At 34.1% G+C, this 19,197-nt stretch overlaps 1 protein-coding gene across 3 annotated transcripts in view; it reads right to left on the bottom strand.

Moving 5' to 3' along the window:
- The window catches only part of LOC117168145 (ABC transporter G family member 23), a 116,909-nt gene that overhangs the window by 49,515 nt on the left and 48,197 nt on the right, over positions 1-19,197 (bottom strand). Inside the window, exon 1 of one of the 3 annotated variants that reach the window (XM_033353568.1) lies at positions 6,008-6,318. The exons of the other annotated variants lie outside the window; for them this stretch is intronic. The gene's annotated coding sequence lies outside the window, so the exon portion shown is untranslated. Of the gene's footprint in view, positions 1-6,007; positions 6,319-19,197 lie in introns of those variants that run through there. 3 annotated transcript variants of the gene reach the window in all.

Here is a 19,197-nt window from a genome sequence, read left to right as displayed (position 1 = left end):
CTGTTCCTTTTTCAGTACCTCATGGGGGGCGGGAAGGCACCACGGTGACTGGTCACATAAATAATTCAAGTCACATGCTTACCCATTTCTAATGTCTCATGGACGCGCTAAGGCACACCTGCGACTAGTCACAGAGATAATGTAAGAGCACACCCCTGCCCCTTTTCCAACGCCTCGTGGGAGTGGGAAGGCACCCCTGTGACTAGTCACAGAAATAATGTAAGATCACACCCCTGTTCCTTTTTCAGTACCTCGGGGGGGGGGGGCGTTCCGATGATTGGTCACAGAAATAATTCAAGTCACATTCTTACTCATTTCCAATCTCTCGTGGGGGAGCGTGGGCAAAAAGGTACCCTTGCCTGATTGGTTATATATAATTTAGTTGTCAGTCCTACCCCTTATAATAGCTTTTGAGTGCTCCGCGGGGAGGGGTGGGCATCCTTCTGACTAGACACATGAATAATTTAAGTCATACTTCTTCCCCTATCAAATTTCTTAAGGGGTTGATTAAAATAACTCTGGGAGTTAGTGGGGTTAAGCTCAAAAGGAGAATGAGGTGAGTAGAAGGGCGGTCGATTCCATAAAAGAATCTCTCTTTTTTAGTTAGTTTTCCAATACTCTTTTTTCGATACTTTATCCTATCATTTCTTCCATCGCAAATTAATTAATTTTTTTTTTGAAATTTTCGAAAAACTATCTACTTTAAGGCCATGTGAGCGTAATCTCACAAATTCTTTTTAAATGTTTTTCAAAAACAAACTTTCCTTCACACGAAACGCGACACCGAGTTGAAAATTTGAGAGACTAAATATGAAGCACTAAGAAAGGTTTGTGTGATCCTAAATTTTAACAATAATGAAAAAAGTTATTATGTGAAATTTTTTATTGTTGCTTTTTTCATCATTATAAAGATTTATCACCAGAAAAACATTTCTTATTGCTTTATATTTATTTTTCCACATTTTTAACTCGATATCAAGTTTCGCGTGAACGTTATGAATTATCTTGATGTTGGTAGAGGTAGAACAGCTGATAAAATTATTAACTAAAAATTAAGTGACAGGTGGCGAAAGAAACGAAGATTATTCCATGGATTAACAGAAATTAGTGTTTTCTATCATATTAAAATAAAATTTTAAAGATGATAAGGCTGAAAAATAGTGCGAGGCTCCAGGACTAAATATCCCTTTATTTTATAAACCATAATTGCACTATTAGCATTTTTTAAGGAGGATTGGCTAAATGGTGAAAATAGGATAGTTGTCCGAATTTCAGGATGACTAACATTTTTGGTCATTTTTGTTTAATTAAAAGGATACATTTCATAAAATGCATCATTTTTGGGATGACTAGCCAAATGGTAAAAATAGGCTAGTCGTCCCGAATTTCACGATGACTATAATTTATCTTGATTTCCAGCTAGCCGTGCCGAAATTCGGGATGACTAGCGCAAGATGAAAAATTCTATTTATCCCGAAATTCGGGACGACTAGGCACCCCTGTGACTGGTCACAGAAATAATGTAAGATCACATCCCTGTCCCTTTTCCAACGCCCCGTCGGGGCGGGAAGGCACCCCTGTGACTCGTCACAGAAATAATATAAGGTCACACCCTGTCCTTTTTACAACACTTTATGGGGCGAGGACTAGTCCTCTGTGACTAGTCAAAGTAATTACATAAGTTACAGGAACGAAGATTATTTCATGATAATACTGTATAAATTGATTAACAGGAATTAGTGTTTTCTATCATATTGAAATAAAAGTTTGATGATGATAAGGCTGAAAAATAGTGCGAGGCTTGAGGACTGAAAATCACTATATTTTATCAACTATAATTGCACCATTAGCATTTTTTTCAGAAAAAATGGCTAAATGGTGAAAATAGGCTAATTGTTCCGAATTTCGGTATGGCTAACATTTTTGATCATTTTTGTTTAGTTAACAGGATAAATTTCATAAAATGCATCCTTTTCGGGACGACTAGCCAAATGGTAAAAATAGGCTAGTCGTCCTAGTCTAGCCTATTAAAATAGACATGAATTATGGATATATTTTCTTAAATTAGATAATATTACTCCAAATGAAGATTATTGAAATGGACAGAGATTTATAATAGCAAATGAAATGTGTAGACATTGCCAAATCCAAACAATCGCAAAAAAGAATAAGTAGAAATTGCCTTTTTAGTCGAACACGGTCAGACAGTTCCGAGCAAAATAATTAATTAATTATTACTTTTGATAGACTTTTTCTCAAAAGCATTTGATAGAAATATCAAGGAAATTCGTAAAATTGTGGATGTAGAATACGCCCTGTCAGGTGTTAATCGTTTTTCATCAAATGCTTTCAAACTTTTCAGCTGGGGTTTTGAGATAGGCAAAAATTTGTTACACTTCCGAAATATCGGGCGAGATTTTCTTTGGTTCTCAAACTGTTTTTTATTTCGTCAGGATTTCCGAAGTCTTGAAAATCTTACAACCGATTTTCGTGATATTATCGCTTTCGAGATCATGGCACTCAACTTTTATAGTGCCCATTTTTCAGCTGATTGTCATTGTAGTTATTTACTGTCTCGTGGATTCTATAATTCATTGAAAGTAGATTGCACAATAATGACTAATTTCTTCAACTTTGAATTCAATCCTTTAGACAGAATCATCCTAATATTTCCTCATAACGAAGAATGAAAAATCGTGAAGTAATTTAGTTTGCAGAGTGATTGACTGTAATTGAGAAGGTCGGTTGTTGAACGCGCTGGTCAGTAACCTACAGTAACCGACAAGAATCAACATCTAGATTGCAGAGGAAGCGTCGATAGTTTTGCGGCGTGAGTCAACTAAACTTGCATTTTCTTTCATAGAGCTTAGAAAGTATATTTCTCTAGGTCTTTTGCGTCATGCTTAAGTTACTATCTGAAAATGATTTCTTCACAAAATAGTTTTGCGTCGCGCTCTAAAAATGTATATCTGTCAGTGCGAAGGTGAAGCTAATACGGTAAGATACAAATAGTAAATCTAAAAACCTAAAAATTAAGTCACTAAACTGTAAACTCTACAGCAAAACTTTTCAACTTTTATGACGGCAAGCAGAACTCTTGAGAATACAAATGACCCCATATTTCAAAGTCCACCTGCAGTCAGGATCGTTGCTTTTATGGTTAGCAATTTTAACATTTATCCATAACTTGAAATATTCCTGGAAAAATTTACTTTGCTCTAATTTGAGAAATGTTTCTAGAATATAGTACTAGGTTCTAGAATTCTATTCAAAAAGAATTTTAAAATTCTGTTTCGAAAAATTGCATTCCAATTATGGGCAAACCTAAATTGGTATAGCTATTAACTTTCAACTCAAGTCCAAAGGTCTTATCATAGGTTTTGTCTTGAGTGAAAGTGAGTCTCTGATTGACTAGTTCTTCTCCAAGCATCAATTTAAAAACTTGTCGAAGAATGGCTAGACCAACCAAGCGTAGATTTTGGAATGTTACTGACCGAATCGATGCCACATGGTTTCGAGGTAGGTCATGTAACAGGATTCACATAAGAAAAATGTATCATTATTGCCTTTGATTCATAGTTTTCATATTCAAGAGTTTTTCCTTAAGTATTATCTAGAATATCTAAATAGTAATTTTTTTCTACACGCTTGAATTTTCATCTAAATAATTAGATTAGTAAAGATTAAACTTTGAACGATACACTTTAAGTCTACTTTATAGATGGAAAGGACATGTCTTGTTTCTCTAATCACAGCTCAAAACGTTGAACAAAAGAGAAGGATGTAAATGTATTACATTCTGACGTAAGTCGACTGTGAGACCTCTCAGACATTACAAAATCGAAAATTCCATTTTTGTACACTTTTATTTATGTCTTCTTTGACAGAGGAGAATACTTTTTGTAATTATAAAGTATGCGCTTCTACCAATAGATAATTGCACTAAAGGAGGATTTTTCACTGCTCAAATAAGTAGAAGAAAATACACGAATAAACCTTTTAAAACGAAATTTTCAAGCGGTGAAATCTTATTCTGTTTTTGATAAAAGATATAATTTTTTAAAATAAACTCTACTTCAGCAGATTACATTAATGATCATTATTATTTGAAACCAGTACAAATGTTATGCAAGTCCAAAAAAAGATGCCCTGAAGCAACTGAAGATTTTCTCCTAAAAGTTAATTCATTACATATTTCATTTTCAATACTTATAAATGCACGTTTTCTGGTGTGAATGATGTTAGCATAAGATTTCGAAGTCATGTTTGTTACACACGCACTAAGTGAGAAAGTTTTTGACAGACATAAATTCTTATATTCAGTTTTCAAAATGTGTATTCAATCCTAACCTCCAACCTGCTAATTTATTACTGAGTAGATTTTTTGTATAATAACACGTTATGATTTTACGCAAAGGTGTGATTTGTCTTGACAAACAAATTATTATTTTGACAAATTATGATTTTCCTCGAATCATTGTTGCAATTATCTGCAATCTTTTTTTTTACAAAATGTGGTTTCCAGTTTGCAGTTTTTTTTTATCGAAGACTGATATTTTTCTCTATAATTGTGACTCTCGAGTCATATTTCTTTATATCAACAGTTTTTATGTGCTTTGAGTATGTAGAGTAAGCAAAACTTTGCATATAATATTCATACGCGTGTTATGTACAAATCGAACTTTGAACTAAATTAATATGATGTCCAATAAGAAGAGTATTCATATTAATTTTAGGCGCTGATTAGTATTAAGGAATTTTACGTAAATGTAACCGATCAAGTATACTGTAGAGCACTGGGACTAGCGTCACTGAATTTTTCGTAACGTTAATCTACCAAATATTTTTGCTTCGCTCACCGAATTTCAATGAACCTAGCCACCCTTTTACAGCTTTCCTGAGCTCACTGAAAGTATTTTTTCTACACTCACGGAATTTCGGTGAACACTTTATTTAAAAAATCTTTAAATTAAAGATATGTGACTAGGCAATTTACTTTCATAAGAGATTCATGACGTGAAATTCCTCTATCAGAAGTAATGAAACGATTACACAGTTGAGCTTGGAAGTAATTAGTTTCTGGGTAAAATTGGTGTTCCTAAGTTCTTTCGATTCTAATTTTAACTGGGCATTGTTAGACTGGAGATTCACTGCCTAACGAATGGAATTCAAGAAGAAAAAAAAGCGAATATCATAAAAATAGACTTATACGTTATTTGAATAATAAATAAGAATAAAAGAATATGAAAAGTGAAATCAAGATTCAGAATTTCTTGCTTCAGGTTTTCTGAATTTTTCAAGCCTCTCTGGTTCAGTTTCTCCACGAGAAGAAATTCAGATTAATGGCCTAACTCCGCAGGATTACTAATTCTGGACAGATTCTCAGTTCTTACTAGGATATATTTTTATTACACTAGATGGTAATATAACCGGTGTTTTTGGTTAAAGCGCTATACCAGACCAATTAGTTTAATGGGAAATTCCATAATACCAGTCAATGATATGTTGATTAGTTTGATATGGTCGGTTAGTCCTCAGAATAAAGATTCCTTCTTTTTTTGCTAATTTTCAGGCTATTGACACTTGGATTCTATTTTTTAAGGATTCCAACATTTTTTCGTTATCTTTTAGGGTTGTTTTCCTGTTCAGGATGGATGGTAAAATTAATTTATTCTCTAACTGAATATATTTCATGTGGATTACTAATCCGAATTATCCTTCTTGAGAAACATTCATCATCCTGTGCTAATTCTTGAGCATTGTCTTTCATTCCATTATACCATCTAATCTACTAAACTTATTTTTTCAAACAACCATTAACAAACGTAAACTACTCTAACTAGATAAATTCATCATTTATCATCAAGTTTGATGAATCAGTATCTGTAGGAAAACACCACGATTTAAATGTTTAAGAAAGATTCTAGCTATTTGGAATCTCTTGGTAAAAATGCTAACAAATTTAAATACGATGATTTCCATAAAAGTGAGTTGATAGATAATGTACCTGATGGAGAACAGGACGGAATATTGGATGGTCTGTCAGCTCGAGTCTCTGGAGCCGTCAGGTCTTTGTTGATCTTTCTCTTTTCTCGCGAAGGTACCAACTAGAAACTAGTTGGATGAAGTGGCCAGCTCTCGCTAAGTATAATCCCGACCAGTGGACGTCATTGAAGGATTCCAAAAGTTAAAACGCACCATCGATACCTCACAAGTCACACAACACACATGACCGATCTTTTCGAAGCGCAAGCTAACAATACCGATGGACACGTGAAAAAGAAGGCGATCGGACCTTCTACGACTGAGTCCTGCCGCAAGACTGAACAAGAACGACCAGTTGATTCGCGAATGGACTCGCGGGTCGAGCGATCCCCCCCCACCCCCAGTCTCACCTTAACTCACCTGTTTCCCCTTCTTCGTCATCCCCACCTGAACACACCCTCGAACCCGCGGGGGACTCCCAGAAATCTTACGCATAGCACCCAAAAGGCTTGTTCTTGGGCTTGCTTCATTTATGTTTATAGGATTATAGATCATTTGTGTTGTTCTAAATCTGGGTGATCTGTGAAAAAATTGCAAGCTTTTTAAACTAATAAATGTTTGGTATTTTATGGAACATAATTGTTTAAACATAAGTTAATTGTTTAAAAAACGATGGGTGACGTAAAAATACAAGACATAATACAGTTCGATGAAGTTGCTGACTTTTTTGCAAAATCTTTTCGTTTTTGATTTTGATATTCTATTATGCATAAAAGAGGAATTTAATGTATAATGTTTTTTTCATTTATTATGCTAGGAACGGATCAAAATAAAAAATTGTATATTTATGATCTGTACTTAATTCTGTAATTGTTTCATTTTGCTATGTTTTAAATGATTAAATTAAATGCATACTTTCAATTTGAAATGACTAAATTCAAAACTGTTTAATATTGAATATCTCAAATTTAAGATTATTTAGTTATAAAGTGATCAATTCTGAGAGTTAAGATAATTTAGATTCACTTAGAATGATTTAATTCCATTTTATCAACGACATGACGTCCCCATCTGAGTACATCCAAACCGCGCACTTCTTAATTTCGATTATTGAAAAAGAAGCCTTAAACAGTGCCATTGTGCCTAAGTGGACGGAATTGATTGATTGAAATTTTCTTTGAAATCATTAGTGAAATTCGAGAGATTTTCTTTAAAAATTAAATTTTCATCGAAAGTTGATATAAATTCCACGTTAAGACCCGGAAAATTTGGTGGGAAATTTAGAGTAACTCCATATAGGAGTTTTTAACTCGAATTTTTTCAAGTAATCCCTAAAATAGTTTTATTTTAATTATCAGTGGAAACTGTATTGACCCTCGAGAACAAAATTGTACAATAGTTGTTGGTGGATTTGGCTTTACTTTTCTACGTAGTCAATAAATCCACTGACGAAGGTCGCCATTGCTTGTCGGATCTCATTTGGTACAATTATTAATTAATTGAGTTTTATTATTTTTTACTCTAAACCTGAATTCGCCAACAACTGTTTTGAAATTTTTACTTTATCATTAAATACGAAAATACTGTTTAATAATGTCGATTGAAACGCGTTTCTTGTATTTTTTATTTGATAATTGAAATATAATTGTATCATACAATAATTATGTCAAATTAGCCTTCTTTCAAATATTAAAAATATTATTTATGTTAAAAAACATATTCTTCTTCATTTTATTACTGCTTATAAAGCTCTAAAGATTTGTTCGTTTAAATGGGCTTAATAAGTGAAAAATCTTTATTATCAGAAAATTTTTAAGGCATGAATCAGAAAACGTATTAAAGCAATTCACCATCCGTGTGCGATAAAATGTCTGATTTCAGCTTCTATCTGCGAAATATGTGAGTGCTCGAAATATTTTAAGGGGAGATATTACGATTAAATTTGCTCGAAAGTATCTCTGGCACGACATAGTTAACGATGCATACTTGTGTAAGCAAATATGTGCTGGGCGAGTAAGTAGATGTACGCGACGCTAAAACGGCCACGAGAAGGCCACGTCGCGTATGTCATGCGAATCGAGCTTGCACAGAGACGCAAATTACGTATGCGTGTAACGCACCGAGGATTTCAAAAACCAAGACAGGATGCTTTAGCGCGATCGTTTTCATCTATTCATCAATTTTTTTCGTCAATTCGCTCAAAATCTTTCGTTTCAATCTATGAATAACACATCTCACTTTAAAAAAAAGACGATTTCCAATATGCAGTCCATTTGCATTCGAGAGTAATATTCTTTAATAAGGAGATGCAGTAGTTTTACAAGTTCGTGAACTTAACCAAAGAAATAGAGTAAATTATGTGACGTCAGTATATAATGATGATAGAGAAATATACGCAAGAAAAAACTCTTTAAAAAAAATGAGTGAAAACTTATGAACATTGCATATAAAGTACTCGGAAAATCCCACTTCTCTAATGACTCTTAAACCTGTTTGATACGATGATTTGTGGAAATGCAATTCTTGAGTTATTTAGCTCATTTTTTGTTATTGGTATGAATATTCAACCCAATTAAGTGATATACAAAAACTGCCTGTTCGGAATGTCGGATTAAATTTTTCCTAACAAATAATAAAAATATTAAACCTAGGGGATTCTGAGAGACTCTTTTCTATTTTATATTCTTCGTCATCAGTTTAAATTTGTTTTTTTTCTTAGGGAAGCTGTCATCAAGTGAGACTAATTTTAAATCTTTGAAGTGCTAGAACTAAAAGGCATTCTACATCACACCTGACATTAAAGTTTCGCAATCTTTTATAGTTGTGAGACAACACTATTAAGCTGAAATCTAATCGGAAATCCCCATAGCTGTAAGTGTTAAGTATATGTTTAAGAAAAGTAAAAATTAGAGTGTAATATAAGAGCTGCATCAATTTCCCTACCAGGTTTACCCAACCTTGCCTGTCCAATTACAACGAAACATTCACCACTGTGTATTGCATCAGGGGCCGGATAAACAAGAGACCGGCGCCGTTATAATAAATCCTGAGCGAAATAAACTCGTAACTAGCTATAGGTATATTGTATATGAATACATGAGCATTTTCACTAACGCATGCCCTCTCTTATATCTACTCCAAATTACAACACTTCGATACATAAGAACCGACACCTGTGTGGTTCTTATGAAAACGCAACTTCCGTCTTGATCGAGACGTAACTTGACATAATCGAACGAAACAAATAATAAAATTTAAAATATGGGAAATGAAGAAAATAAAACAAAATTTTTGTTCCTATATTTTTAAAGCGACATATTAAAAACAAAATTCTTCTGGAAATCACCTCCGTGTCTTACAATAGGATTCCATTTCTAATGCAAGCTTACCTCCTTCTATCAGTGAAAAGGGAATGACCTGGTCAGGCGCGATCTTTTATTAGAGATGGTAGTTGTTTGTGTACTTTCCTTTCCTTTAATGAAAAGTTCATTTTTTTACTCCAAAAAATTAAGGAATAACTCTACATAAAGAAACTAGCCACAATTGATCCAAGTCTTTTGGCAAATTACTTCTCGTGACATAAAATATAAAATAAATTCAGTGATATCCACCGAAATTCCTTTTCCGTACATTTTCTGCGGAGTCCTTTAACCCATGCTTCTTTCTTGATCTTTTGAATGAGACTTATTAAAGAATTGTCTTTCTAATGGAAATTGACCCCAGTGCCTAACAAAAAGATTTGATTTCTACTTGGGAGTTGCTCCCTTTCAATAAGTGGAAGAGGAATCTTATTTCCAGACATTGCTGAGTTTTCGACAATGATTGTAGTCTTTATTATTAAAAGAGCATATTCAAATAAAACTCCTATATATCTACACGGAGAAAAATGGATGGTCAAACGTAACATCTAGACGTTCAGGGTTAACATATTTTATGTTGAACTATAGGACAACAATCTAGACGTTGAAAGTTAGCATCTGTAGATCTTAAAAAGTGAGATGTTACTCTATAACATCCAAAATGTTCAACTGAAATATTCGAGATATTACAAATATACTTATGTCAAATAACGCGTGTAAATATTTCAGGAGTTTGCTTATTTATGGTAATTTAAGGATTGAATTGATAACTTATTTGTGAATTTAAAATCACAATTTAATGTTCGTACACGAAGGGAAAACAGATGAAGGGAATGAAATGTCGATCAGATGATACATTCAGTCAAGATGAGGTTATGTTCAATATTTAACGGGGGTAAGTAATCGGAGAAAGAATGATGTGTAATCTGAATTTAAGATTCTATATATATTTTAAGTTACTTAACTCAAATTTTTATTGAAATTTATAAACATTTTGTCAAATGTGTTAAGTCAATAAACGTGAAAATTAAGATCACTGTTCCCTCCTTAAGACAGAAGAAAACCCTTATCCAATTTTATGTATGGATAGTTAATTTTAATCCTTGGGAGATAGTCGTGAAATTCCAATGCGCGATGCGCATGCGCTCGGACGGTTTCAACACTTGAATGTGTTTCAGTTTAACATAAACATATTTTTACGCTACATCTGAAAAAGATAGTAACAGTTTGGCATTAATATCTGCATGTCAGGTGCTACAATCTTACCCTTTGAACATCTACATTTAAACATCTATTTTTCTCCGTGTATAAATAGGTTTTTTAAATTATATATTAAAAATATATTTTTGATAAAATAATATTACTGAAAGGAAGACAAATGTTCAAAGATTTCAATGGATAATTTTTTCTATTAATTTGAATAAAGTTGCGAATTTTAATAATGTCTCATTTTTCTTATTTTACATTTAAACATCCATTTTTCTCCGTGTATAAATAGGTTTTTTAAAATCTTCCTAATGTAGACAATTTAACGCAGCACTGATTACTTGCAACATATATTTTTGATAAAATCATATTATTAAAAAAAAGACAAATTTTCAAAGATTTGCATGCATAGTTTTTTTATTAATTTGAATAAAGCTGCGAATTGTAATAATGTGTCTCATTTTATTGTGTGAATAAGAAAAAATGAGAATTAATGTCCAAAAAATATGATGAATTAAGTATATATTCCCCCCTTTTGTGTGGTCTTAATGATTCCTGCGTAATGATAGAGTAATCGTGTTACAAGTCGAATGTGATCCGGCCATTACCGGGGATTTCAATGCTCGCTTTTAACGCTATGTTGCTACTTTTCTGTCATCTGCGTTCTCATTTTAAATTCCTGCGTTGTCCCTGTAAGAATATGCGTAATCTAAGAGTTTATTGTGAATCAGTTTCAATTTCTTAGTCATGATTTATAAAATTTTACCTGCTTCTTTGTAATGAACCTATTATTTTATGAAATAATTATTTTCTTATTACATAAATCTTCCGTTTTACTTCAGCAATCAATATTCATATATATATATATATATTTAATCGAATGGAGCCATACTTTAATCCGCAACTGTTATATATCGCGATTTAAAAAATATAAAAATAGAAACATCGAAATTTATATAGGCATTAAAATTGACAGGATTAATATTTGTTACTGATTGGCTTTGCAGCGATTTTGGACTCATCTATGTAATCATCACTTTTTGGTGAGTACTTTTAGATTTGTGTTAATTTCTAAGTATTAAGAAATGCAAGCATTTTGCTCTTATTTTTAAAAGAGCATTTTCATTTTATAGGATCCCGTTAAAATAATGAGTGAGGGAAAGTGAACGATAATTTAAGAAAATATATAAATATCTAACGATCTTAAAGCTATTTGTACCGCGCTACTTACTTTTAAATATGAAATTTTTCGCGATTTAAAATTTGCATGTTGATGCTCGAATCAAGCCTCTAAAAGATGGGATACTTTCTAAACAACTTAATGATGTTCGGTATCTAGTTGGCTGATAAGTCAGAGTTTATGCGACTTACAATATGTTCGGAATGCAAAGTCGTCTCTCGTGTTCAAAGTTCGACCTCGGCTTTAAAGTGATGGGCGATCTTTGTATTTCTGCGGATGAATAAATTGAAGAAGCAATTTTTTCTGATAAGTGACCTATCGTGACACGAAAACATCTGTCTAGTGAGCACAAAAACGTAATATACCCAAGACACTGAATAATATCAGATTCCTCAATGAATATAAGATTTTTTAATATTTTAACTCAATTAAAATTATTTTTAATACACTGCAAAGATCACCAAACCTGAGAAATTACAGTCTATTTACCCAGAAAACAGTCTTTTGTTTCTGTTACTCCTTAATTAAAACCTGTTTTTAGACTTGAAGTTATATTTAAGTCCATTTTTTATTTAAAAAAAACCACAAGCCTAATTTTTTGGCTTAAAACAACTTTTATAATTAAAAACTTTTTTTCTGTGTCTTTTTTTTCAAAATAAAACTTTAAATTCTCAGTTATAATAAGATTTTATGATTTTCAGATTCCAATTAAAATTAAAATTATAATGTTTCAATTTTCTTCAATTGAGTTTACAAATTTTGATGTTTAACCCTCGTCACTTACATGGGGTCAGAATTACCCCAACATCAACTTCAAACTAAAATTTGAACAGGAGCGCGTTTAAATTAGGACCCGTGCTGCCATTTGGTAAGAGTTTAAGGTCTCTACTATATGTTCAACATGCTACCGTTGAGCCTACGAGCCTATGCTGCTTTTGTAGTTGAATGCACGAATTGTTAATAATTTTTTGGGGTCGTTCTGACCCCAAATAATTATAGTACTCGAAATCCATAAAAATCAAAGATTTTAGTTTTGTGTTTTTTGTACTAAAATAATCATGGCAATTGTAACTAAACCGAATATACATATGCGAATTTTTTTCCTAACCTACAATTGGATATCTTAAACATTTTCAGTCACAATATCATGTCCATCGTGCCAGCGTCCAATATGTGGAAAACATCGCGATTCATTATGCGTTCAATGATTAGGCAAAGAGTAAAAGTACAATTTTTTAATTTTCTTAATTTATTATACTGCTCTTTCAGATAAAAAATGCTCACCGGATTAGAAACACTAGCAAATGAATAAAAATAGATCAAAATATTGAATTTTTTTTTTTGGATGTTTATTATTATTATTTTTTTGGTTAAAATATACCTCTCATACGATCTTCAAAATAACTATACTTTTTAAATTAGACTTACTTATACGATTTTTTATTGATACACGACATTAGAAGGGCACCGAAGACAAATTTTAGCTATGAATGATAAAAATTGTGGAAGTTATGAATTTTGTAATAAAAAATTAGTTTTTTAATAACTTTAAAATTTGTAGAATTTTTGTATACGCCTCCATATAATTTTACCTCAATTTGACCTCATGTAAGTAATACGTAATTTTTCAGAAGTATAAGTGATGAGGGTTAAAAGTATTATAGTTTTCAGTAGATTGAATCGGAAGCTTAGTAATTTAAAATGGTTCGATTAATATGTCTATTATAATTTTTTTTCAATATTCTTCAGTCTTTTGATGTTGTTCGCGATGTTGCTTATTTTTCCACTTTTTCGTTTTTCCACATTGTTAATTGCAAGGGAAAATAGTTTAAAATTAACATTTACACATTTTAAATTTTAGACTTGGAACTGAATAATATTTTTAATTCAAAGTATCTAGTATTCTAAATGCGAAGTATCAAAACGGAAAATTTCAAGTTTAAAGCCTTAAAAATTGTATAGTTTCAGACTAAAATAATTTCAATTTAAAAACTTGAGCGTTTGGTCAACTTTCAATCCTTACACTTAAAAATTGCAATTATTTCAATAAAAATCCAACTTTTTAAATATTTATAAACTTCAATACCAACACAGTCTAGTTTTTGTTACTACCTTCTTTTTTTAAACTTTGATTAAAATTGTTTTTACTGTTAACGCTGGATTTAAGCCCACAAAGTCTTAGAAGAGACCTTAAGCCTGCTTTTTGGTATGCCTTAAAATGTCTTAAAATGAAATTGATTTGAAATGTTAATAGTGTTTAAACTTCCATGTCTCATTTTTCAATCTTTAGTTCTTAATTTTCTTTACGTTTCAAGATCTCAGAATAAAAATTCCTTTGCCGCATAATATTTATGAATTCTTATTTGGTCTAGGTTCACCGAAATTCATTGAGCAGTCAACAAATATTTTTGGTGAATTCTAGAAATTTGTTCGGTTCACCGGAATTAAATTAAACGCTTCTAAACAGAATATGATGATCGATAATGAAAATGAAAATTTTTTATGGCTACGTTTATTTTTTATTACTTGAAGTAATCGATGGCGCGTGGAGGTGTAAAAAGTCATATTTGTAACGTGCAAGAGCAGAAAAGTTGTCTTTGACGACAGGGTGTTTTTTTTGTAGCAGTTGCGCACGCAAAAGTGTGTACGTGATCGATTAGTGTGACGCCACACCAGTCAACGCAAAAAGGAAGTCGAACTTGAATTGCTTGAAACATAGGTACCTCATATATAAATATACGAGCATAAGCTATTCGCTTCTTAAAATCCGAACATAACAAGTATTTGTTAATAATGCCATTAGCGTACTCTGCCCAGAAAAGAAGACTCTGAATAGAATCGTTAGAGGAAATTCTGAGCGTCTCCAATGGATTAGAGTCGTAACGCAATAAAGCGACTCAACGGAAAGGTGCTAATAACAGGCTACTTTTTATTGTTCGGTCCTTTCATAAATTTAAGTAAATTACTATTTGAACTTTACTTTTATTGTATTTTATCAATCGTAATAATAATAATAATAATAATAATAATAATGTTTTGAAAAATGTGAGAAGGACACATGGAAAAAACAAGGTGTCGAAACTTGACTTGACTGTTTAAGACTTTAGGATAGGCTAAAATTTCTAAGAATTTCGTATAACGTTTATTACAAAGTTAAAGAAAATTCTGTAAGTACATAAGAACGCCTATATAAGAACAGTTTCGGGGGTTGCCTAGAACTGGCCTCGAGACTAAATCAGTTTGTTGAAATGGAAACAGTCTATTGTAAACTGTTGGTAACCGATTGTTCACACTGCCACACGGCTGTGAAACTTCGTAGGCCAGCAGTTCTTGGAACTATTAAATCAGTCGATCCTATGTAGGCGTCCTTGTGTGATGGAAAGAGTCCGTGAATTATTTCATGACATTTGAAATATTGAAAAGATATTTTGAGAGTCATGGAATAATTCGTGGACTCTTAAGGAGGCGACCCATGTAACACCTCAAAAATAAGGGTATACTTTTGGATTTTTTTGGAGATGAACAATATAACGAATCTTTCCAAAACTTTGGTGGTTTATTAGGGCACTTTTGAACTACAAAATAAATTTCTTTTAGACATAAATATTCATAAAATTGTTAATTATTAGGGCGGATGTCCAACATGTTCAGCCGGGAGATGTGAAATTGCCGGCACTCTAGTTTCTCACAAATTCGTTTGAAACAAGAAACAAAACAGTTTATTAAAGTTTATATTTATAGTTTCTTTGTGAACCCAAAAAAAAGTAAAAAAATAATCATTTTTGACAAAATGCCGGTCCTGTCAACGAAAATTTGGATTTTTACCCAAAAATTTGCATGAAATTGTTGAAACAATAATTGTTTAAACAATTTTTTTCAGGTCAGAGTAAATCACAAAAAAAGATAATCATTTCAGCTATATGTATATGCAAGTAGAATTCAATCGGTCTAATACTTTTTGAGTTATCTGGCCGGCAATGCTGAAAACTGTGAAACCGAGAAGAATGCGTTTTCAAAGATTTACTTACATTTTGGAAATTTTTGAAAAAAATAATTTTTTTGGTTTCTTATGGGTTTTGGTCTTTCATGGTTATTTCAAGGTTACTTTTGTTTTTTTAAATGGAATGGCCTATTTTTGACATTACCCATCGAAAGAGCGGAAAATTTTACGTTAAATAGTGTAGTCACGTATGGCCTTGATGGAAGTATCAATGTATATTTAATAGTGACCATCGAGCGACCTTGACCATGGACATCAAGGTCTATCAAGGTCGCTCTTTGTTTTTTAATTGAAAATACTCTGTTTGACATCGGAAATCGAAAGAGGGGAAAATTTTATGTTAAAAGTGTTGTTAGGTCATAGGACAGGTGTGACCTTCATATGTCTATCAAAGTCACACCTTACCTATGACCTGACTACACTAAAAATTTGTCATAAGGACAACCGCAGGATTTCACCGGGAGCGGGTGCCAATCTGCTAAATTGCACACGCTCCCAGCGAAATGGAGGGAAAATTTCAGCCACAACCACGTCTCACGATCGTGAGATAGGTGGTTACAGTCTGTAACAGAATCAATATGATGATCCGGCAAAAGTTTCCTGCACCCTGAGAACACGGAGCGATGAAAGGACTACCGCCTTCTGCATTTTTCCCGCAAGTGTTTTAGCATATTGTTGACACGCAGAGATGCTTTTTAAACTATTAACGAGTGAAAGCTTGGCACCTCCAAAAGCGCCGATGATAAGGACGATTAGTTTAACAGAATATTCCGGGTACAATCGTTGCAACTCCCTTATAAGGTCTCTATACCTCTCTTTCTTTTCATTCTCCTTGGCTATGATGTTTATGTCAGCTGGTACCGAAAATTCGATAACGAAAATGGTTCGCTTCTCGAAGTCAGAAAGAACCATGTCAGGCCTCGAGTGAGCAACAGAAACAATTGTCGAGAATATAAAGTTCCAGTACATACGGCACTTCCCATTCTCGACAATTGACTCAATTTCCCTAGGAGCATTTAGAGGAGTGATATTAAGGTTAATGCCGTAAGAGTGACATAGATGGTAATAAAGCACTCTTAATACCGCATTGTGCCTTTGGATGTGGGTCGTTCCCGCATGAGTTGGACAACTAGATAGTATGTGAGCTAAATGCTCGGGGTGTACATGGCACGCCCTGCAGCTATCATCAGGAATGTCTTGGCTCAAAATGTGGCGACGGTATGTTAAGGTGGAAATGACACCATCTTGGCAAGCCAAAATTAAACCCTCCGTACCAGACTTCAATCCGGGCGATTTAAGGCAAGCAAACGTTAGCTCACACGAAATTGACTGATCCTCCACATTTCTGTGGAAGATACCGTGCATCCTCTTATCGAGAAGCTGTTCACGAGAGTTTTTCTCTTGTGCTTTCTTAATCCGATCTTTTAGGAGTGACTACTCGAGATAGATAAGATTTGATGCATTTTGCTCACACCTAATACTGAAGTTAAGTCCAAGTGTTTTAGCAGCCTTCTCCGCTGCTTTGTACAGAAACGCTCCTTTGCCCAATTCTTCGTGATTCCTGACCATTTTAAGAAGTGGGTCTCTTCATTTGCGACTCTATATGCTGTACCCATAATAATCCTGTTGTGAAGACATTCAAGACTCAATATTCCGCGACCACCTTGACGGCATGCGATGTACTCTTGCGGAACAGAGGACTTAAGATGCATGCTTTTGTTTATGTGCATAACCTTTCTTGTCCCGATATCAAGGGATCTGAGCTCGTTCTTCGTCCAAGGAACTACTCCAAATGAATAGCGTACTACCGGGACGGTAAGCATGCTCGTTGCAGATACTTTGTTACTCGCCGACAGTTCGGAAGACCAAATTTGCCGGATGAGACGTTTGTATCTGCTTCGGAGAGTATCCTTTATAGATGTAACATCCTGAAAGCGGCTCTGTGGGATGCCATTATGGTTTCCTCGCTTCAAATAAACCTTGGCTCATCTGTTTAACACAAATTCAATTCCAATTTCCTTAATATATCGTTCGACAATCCCTAGAGCTAGATGTAATTGCTCTTTGTTTTTAGCATAGATCTTAAGATCGTTCATGTAAAATACATGAGTGACCTTGTACTTTCGATCTGCAGGTTTGCCGCACAAGTACCCGTCGGAATAGCGAAGTGCTAGAGATAGTGGCAATAATGTAAGGCAAAAGAAGAGTGGATTTTTTTCAGATAAGATAGTAAATCTGGTTTTCCAAAGCGGCTTCAATCTCGATATACCTAACGATTTGCAGATGAACTTTTAAGCTTTCCAAAAGAAAGATGTTAAGTCTATGGGAGGTCGAATCGAAAGCTTTCCGATAATCAATCCAGGCCATCGATAGATCACACTGGTAGAATGCTGCATCTTTGCAGACACATCTATCGATGAGCAGGTTCTCCCGACATCCCACTACGCCTTTCTTTGAGCCTCGTTGTTCATACATTTCTTGCCACACAGGTTCAATTGCCCTAACGATCCTATCATTTAGGATAGCTGTGAATATCTTATACAGTGTGTTCTGACAAGTGATATGCCTATAATTCTTCGGGCCAGCTAAGTTGCCTATTTTCGGCAGGAGTATTGTGCGCTCTTCCACCAACCACTCCAGAATCGGCTCTTTCAACATTAAATATGAGGTGAAAATACGGGCCAAATGCTGATGGGTTGAAGGAAACTTCTTCTACCAGAAGGTTTTGATACAATCTGGTCTCGGTGTGGAATAGTTCTTCATCCCTCTTAATACCTTTTTCACCCCCTCGGTAGTGATGGGTGGGCATTCTTGATCAGGTGTTATGAGGGTATCACACAGATCTTTGAAGCTATTTATATTTTCTGAATCTTCGTCCAGTCTATGCTGCACTTTGTAGACTTTTCTCCTGAATACTTCGACCTACGCAGGTTTGGGCGGGTGGTCGACAGTAACTGGAGGGTCTTGGAAGAGTAGAGATGGGTCAGAGAGAAACTGTTGATTTTCTCTGACCCACCTCTCCCTCCGCTCTAGACTTCTCTTAGCGCCTGATAGTATCCGTATTCTCTCAACAATATGCTGCCTGAGGGTCAGCAGCTTTGACTTGTTAAGTGTGTGATAACGGGTCCAGAGTTCGCGCGCAAACTTTCGAACCTTGGCGGTAAAATTCTTGCCAGATGTGATGTAATCAATCACACAATGAATGCGGGACGCGTACTGTCTTGCCCAGCCTATCTTTATGGCAAGTTGATGCATTCGTCTTTTGGTCTTATGATCAACCGTTGGTTTTGTTTTACGGTTCGCATCGGCCAAAGCTCTCGTTGCATTATACACACAATAATTGATAGCCCAGAGGTCGGATCCTTCGGAAAAATGTCCACGAAGCTCGTCATCCATTTCAGCCAGATCTTTAGGCTTGAGAGAAACCTTGGTGTTGATGTTTCTCCGGCTCGTAAAGCATCGCTCTT

The sequence above is a fragment of the Belonocnema kinseyi genome, chromosome 2 (genome assembly GCF_010883055.1).
Source record: "Belonocnema kinseyi isolate 2016_QV_RU_SX_M_011 chromosome 2, B_treatae_v1, whole genome shotgun sequence".
NCBI lineage: Eukaryota > Metazoa > Arthropoda > Insecta > Hymenoptera > Cynipidae > Belonocnema > Belonocnema kinseyi.
Note: the sequence above shows the minus strand (reverse complement) of the source record. Positions and strands in the feature narration are given on the sequence as shown.